A 6543-nucleotide genomic window follows, 5' to 3' on the forward strand; every position below is an offset into this window, starting at 1 on the left:
TTTTGTTAGGTCACTTAGTCATTGACCCTGAATTCTCCATGTTGTACGTCTGATATTGTATAAAGTGAAGCATCACCAACATGATGCACCAACTGATGATGACACAATTGCTAACGCTGTTGTGGCGACACGTGCCACCTCCCTTGTTCGGATATGGGTTACCAACGGTATTCACGCACATGAAATGGGGGGAAGCTATTGTTGTTGGCCCACTAGGAGGTGTGCTAGGGGTATCTTTGACACTTAGCCGATGCGTCTCTCCACCGAGGGTTTGCGCATGGGCCTTAGTGGTGTGTCGCCTCTTCCGAGCTAGAGAAGCTATAGCGTACATGGATTCAATCATTTTTGTGGTTCAGTTTGTAATGTTGCATCACAAGCAAAAAGAAAAAAAGAATTATGTTAAACCATGGAACTGTAGTATGCAGAATGAATACTATGATGGATCACTCATAATTTTGATTTTGCATTAAATGCCAATATATAGTATATTCAGTACTGATTTCAGTGAAATGTCACATCTTGGGAACCAACGTTGCGTCCCCTGCAATTTCTTCCTACTTTGCGTCGCCTGCTGAAGAAGTCGGGAACCAAGAGCACGAGATGGCTAAAAGATGGAGGCACGGAATTTCAGGGAAGCGTCGGGGCGGTAGGACTCGCGGCTCGCTGCTGCTGCCCACGTCGATGCCGATGAGGTGGCATCCTCTTTCGGACTTCGCATCGGCCAAGGAAGTAGAGAACGCCGGCGTCCTGCTCCCTCAGGAACGGCGGGAAAATATGTTTTAGAGCACCTGCACCTAGGCTCGTCTATCCTAGCCATCCATTTTTCGCATCACGATTCGTGCAGGTACATTTCTCCTTTTTGTTTCTTTCACATAGAACATGTTTTGAACTTCAAACTTCTGTAGCGCAGCAAAGCTTTCTATCTAGAATCTGTGATAAAACATTCAGATTTTTTCGTCCAACATAAATATACGAATTAAGATTTTTTTGGTTAAACAATCCTATTTTTAGTATTTATGTCGGACCAAAAAATATGAAAGTTTTATCCCACGTTCTAGTTAGGAAGCTTTATTGTGCTGCAAAGTTTGAGATTCAAGACATGTTCTATATGAGAGAAACAAAAAAGAAAAATTTACATGTAAAATGTTAGTTGTGTTGCACAGATCTCAAAGTAATATTGAAGAGCTAAGATAGATGGGCGTAGGTGCAGGTGCTAAAAAAAAATCTGCGTCCAGGAACGGCGACCACGGTACTCTCCTCGGCAGTCTCGCCTCCACGAAGCCCTGCATCGCCCAGATGCTCAGGAGGCTCAGCTCCCAGTGCCTCTCCCACCGCCGCTCGGCGCCGTCGGACAGGTCCAGGTTCCACACCACCACCGTGGTGTCGCCGGGGTGCCGTACGACTCGATGACGACCAACCAGACGCTGTCCCCGACGCCTCCGCCCATGGCCCGGCCGTTGTAGTTTAGCTCCTCCACCGGTCCACCCTGTACTCCTTCGGCAGCGCGACGTAGGTGAACTCGATGTCGTCGTCGCCATCGTTGAGGAGGTCGGCGCAGTCGCAGTACAGGAGGCATTGCTTGAGATCAGCCCAGAAAGCCTTCCCCTTGCACGTGAACACCTGCGCGCTTATTTCGAACCAGATAGGCACGGCACAAAGCTGGCGCACCTGGCGCGTCCTCCACAGGCAGATGCCGTCGCCCTTGTCACGGTTATCACCGGACAGCGACTGCGGCGTCGGCGGTGACCACTGGCAGATCACGGGCCGCACTAACAGGTCGTCGGTCCATTGCTCGGAGCTGATCGCCATGAGCACAAGCGAGTAGCTACCGTCGTCGCGGTGGCACACCAGGAGAGGGCGCTTGTCGTAGACGGCCGGGCATTGCCGAGGAAGCTGCGGGAGCAGGGAGAGTGAGGCGGCGGCGGAGTCATGGACTAGGTAGTACGATCGGAGATTACCGACGTATTCGTCGGCCAGGAAGTGCCGGCTGAAGACCACGAGACCCCGCTCGCCGTCCACGGCATCGACACGGGCGTAGAAGCGGACATGAGTCCCAATGATCTCCGTCTGCTCGTCGGCGATCTCCCTGTGGCCGCAGATCCTCGCCACCTCGCCGGGCACCATCTCGCAGAAGAGGCGGAGCACGTCGTCGGCGGCGCGGAGGCAGAGCTCGGTCTGATCGCCGTCTCCACCGTCCAGGCGCGCGAGGAGGGCAAGGCCGTCGACCACGCGCTCGCCGAGCGGCCCGCAGCCGTAGTCCGCCCTTTCGTAGTAGCCAGCACTGTCGTTCAGGAGCGGCCAGGAAGGCGGCGCCGCCATGGCCAAGGGTGGGCAGATCGACCGGGTGTCGACAATGGTTTCGTCCGAGTCCGCTGATCGTGGTGATCCGATCCTCTTCCTATATATACAGTAGAGATCTCTGCTCGGTAGATATATACTGAAGTAATCGATGATTGAGCCGCGCAAGGAAGGCATCCCTGATTGATTCCATGCATGATTTTAATCCCACGCTGCTTGGCTATGTATGGAAGGCCCGGTTGAAATAGAGGAGCAGCACGTCTGCTCATCGCCGGGCCAAGTAGCGGAGGCCTGTAACCCTAGCGGGGGCATCAAAGGTGGAGGGATAACCGGGGGCTTGTGGCGTATTGTAGAGGCCGTGTTCCATGACGTGCGACATGTGTGGTGGGTAGCGCCCTTCGCCGGTGCTCACGCGCCAGACTCGGTAGGCCCCTGCACGCACTCCTGAAGCGGCGGGTGTCACAAGCTTGCCGGCATGCCGAAGCAGCAACAACACCCGCTTTCCGATGGGTGGAATCGGCTTGGTCCTTGCGCCTCACCCCCGGCAAAACCACCAATCTTTTTTTGCCTTTTGCTTTTTTCCCATTTCTTCTTTCTTTTACACCTCCTTTGATTTGAAGGATTTTTCATAGGAAAAACGAAGGAATGCTCATTCCATAGGATTTGCTACTGTAGCGCCGTTTGATTTGCAGGAACCAATCCGGAGGAATACTGTTGCAAGCCAGAGGAACACTGTTGGTTTCCTGTGATTTTGCAGGAAGTGAAACATTGAGTCATACCTTTTTTTACACAAAGACCGAGGCAAGAGGGCAGGGCTGCATACCAGATTCCTCTCGTGACTCAACCAATGTTTTCCGTGAGCGCGTTCCAGTGAAAAGGCCCGTGCAAGTACAGAGCACGTGTGAGTTCGGTGCATGGCTTGTGCCTAGCCCAGTTTGGAGTGGTGCATGGTTTCTCTACTAAATAATTCTTTCCATCGATTCCAGTTCCTGCATTTCAAACGTTCCATTTGTTTCATATTCCTCTACTTTTTCACTGCTTTTCAATCCTCTGTTTTACACCTGCGATCCTATAGTTTTCCAGTATTTTTCCTATTCCAGTGTTTTTGCAACCTGTGAACCAAAGAGGCCCTTAGTGGGAATGCGCAGCACATGAACATCAGCAACATGTATCTTGCCCGGATAAAATGAACTTCAATTTCTACTTAGCTAGATCTAGATACAGAACATGAACATGAGATTGTCGCCGACAGACGCAAAATCCGATGGTAGATCGCCATGTACCGGCTCAATTGGCATTAAATCTGGATACAATATATGAAGTTCGGCATATAGCCCAGGAGGATCTTGACTTAAAGAACAAGCCCGTTAAAGTTTCCTTCCACGTGTCCATCATGGTGGTGGTTGACGGAGTGCCCGATATATCACACTCGGCTTACACTTTACCATTTTTTCTGCAAAACTATATCATAATGGAAAAATTGACATTTTAATGTTTTCCATTGCGTTTATGTTTACGTACTGTATTTTATTTCTTTCCCATTCTTTCTCACCCATTCTCTCCCCGCTAGCATTCATCACCCCGAGTGACAAAAAAATACCAGAATTCCATCCGGGGCATATGACCTAGCTATCGAGAGGGAATCTTGTGGACTTCAGTGCGAATCCCAGTCTTCGAGGCGATGGGATCTTTTGAAGACATTGGATCAATCTTGATTTGACATGTCCCTATGACATACCCTAACACAAACAAAGAGAAAGGCCGCATGGTCTACCTCCTTAGGAAGCCGGTCAAAGGGCTAGACGATGCGTGGCCCATGAATCAGTGTTTCGCACGAAACTGCGCGAGGGAGGGTAAAAAACCCTACCTCATTTCCATGTGGCTGTAATATAAGCATATAATGGTGTTGTGATGTTTAAAGAGCCAATACAAACTTTGATGTGGCACTTGCTTCACAAGCAGGTGTATCGCCCACGAAGGTTCTGGAATTAGAGTGTGAATCCTCCACTTCGAGGCTACATTAGGGAATATTGTGAAAACTTGGGCTCGATCTGGGTTTTCCATCTCCCTCCGGCCTACCATAACACAAAAAATAGAAATCAAACTAGCTAGATGGAAATCTAACATTGAACAATTTGTACAATCGAGTCTCAAAAATTATATAAGACCATTTGAGATAGTTGAAATAATATGTTTAGCCAGGTAAGGGGAAACTTAATGGAATCCATGCTTATCTTAATGCACTTGTTTCTTCCTTCAGTCCTTCACTGACCAGGGATAATAGCCTTGCAATCCAAACTGCCCAAATACAAATATGGCTTGTGCATAACCGCATAATCATGCTAAAAATGACCTGATCATGCTAATGGTGAAATATCATAGTTAATATTTTTAACTCAACGGTTATTGTGTGTCCCTGTTTCCCATGGAGAAAGAGAGTTGGGTATCCGTAAAATTAGGAAGAGAAGTTGGGCAGCCCAATAATCCCCTAATAAACTTTAAGTTCTGCACATAAGCTCTACCAGCTAGCTAATATGTAATGGAAGGAACTAGAACACCTGAACAATGTGTCATTAATCTGCTATTTACTTCAACCATGGAGGTTGTCTTGTTGCATTCTATATCAAAACTAGAGCTAATTTACAAGTTCAAATTCAGAATAACAACATGGAGGTTAATGGGGGAGTTTAATCATCCAGCTAGATAAAATAGATGATAAGTAAAGTATTTAGGAAGATGAAGCAATCAATATTGCTTCCAAATCTAGTGGCAGACCTTTCCATGTAACTACACATTGACATGGCATGATTCAATTCTCCATGCAACATCTAAGCTGGTAACTAGCTAGTTGCTCATCAATGCCTCCTCACATCCCTCAATTCCTCCATGTATGAAATTAAGAAACTAAACTCATGGTGTAGATTGAGTGAACCCAGCTGGAAAAACGAAGGATTGAGCCGTGACGTCAGTAGCCTAGGTCTATCGGTTGTTAAATAATACTCCCTCTATTTCAATTTATAGGGTGAGCAGGCATTTCAAGATTTAACTTTTACATAAATTTAAGCAATGAAATGTGGACTATGTGTCACAAATATTATAACATTAAGTTCGTATTTGAAAGAAGTTTTCAGTGATATAATATTTGAGCCGCATGATTTATGTTTTATTGGTCTAATTGACTGTCAAAGTTAAATCCTGAAAAACATGTGAACCCCTTATTTTCTAGAACGAGGTACTAATAATTAACGAACGAAAGGAGTAGTTACTAGTAGAAGAGCTAGCAAGCATGCAAGGGAGGACACTGTGTCAGCGTATGTGTTTGCGGGGCCTGGGCACCAATGGTTATTGATGCTGCAACTGACGTGTGGCTGCCAACAGATCAGAAAGTGTGGCGCCTAGGCACCGTGCGAGCATGTATGCACGAGAGGAAGGACTGAAGCGTGCGTATATGGTTTCGGCAGCCTAATGAAACAACATAGGAGGCGACCGATCCCATCAATAAAATTAGGACACTAATAACTAGGGAACTTTCCTCGGGGGAGGAGGCACAAGCGAATTGATCAGGCAAACGATTTCGTTTGTTGGAAAGATCACACCGCTCCCCTCATAGAACCTCTCCCACGTTGTACGTAAACTTATCACTCTCGTACAAGTCCCTGTTGGGAAAAAATATCATCATGTTCAAAAGGATTAGATATAAACATGCGTTAAAAGTTATGAAAATAGTCAAGGAAAATCCAACTATATACATCTACATCACAAAAATAAAGCCGCCATTCTCTGGTGAATAAAACTACCATATTTTTTTTAAAAATAAACTATCTATCACTACGAAGTCTGAAAAAGTTGTCGACTTGACAAAATTTGTCATGCTAGTGGCTGAAAAAAATTCCTAAAAACTTTTATCTACCATGCAATGTGAACAAAAAAAGGATTTTGACTAAACAAATTCCATCAAATAAAATCATCCATGGAAAATTTAAATAATGTATAAAAACTGAAGAAAAAAATGCTATGATCAAGATTGATTCAAATTTGAAATGTTTGGAAAGAAAAATGAAAATAGCCATGGTCAGGATAATAGAAATGACATGGGATTAAAAATAAAATTGCAATGATATGAATTTTAAAATTAGCATTCTCTCTATCTTCATTGTCGAAGCATATTAGAATTTCCATGCTCCAAATAAAAAAATATGATGCTCTTAATAAAAAATTCCATGCTCTTCAAATAAAATTTCATGC

The sequence above is a fragment of the Triticum aestivum genome, chromosome 5D (genome assembly GCF_018294505.1).
Source record: "Triticum aestivum cultivar Chinese Spring chromosome 5D, IWGSC CS RefSeq v2.1, whole genome shotgun sequence".
In the NCBI taxonomy this organism is placed as follows: Eukaryota; Viridiplantae; Streptophyta; class Magnoliopsida; order Poales; family Poaceae; genus Triticum; species Triticum aestivum.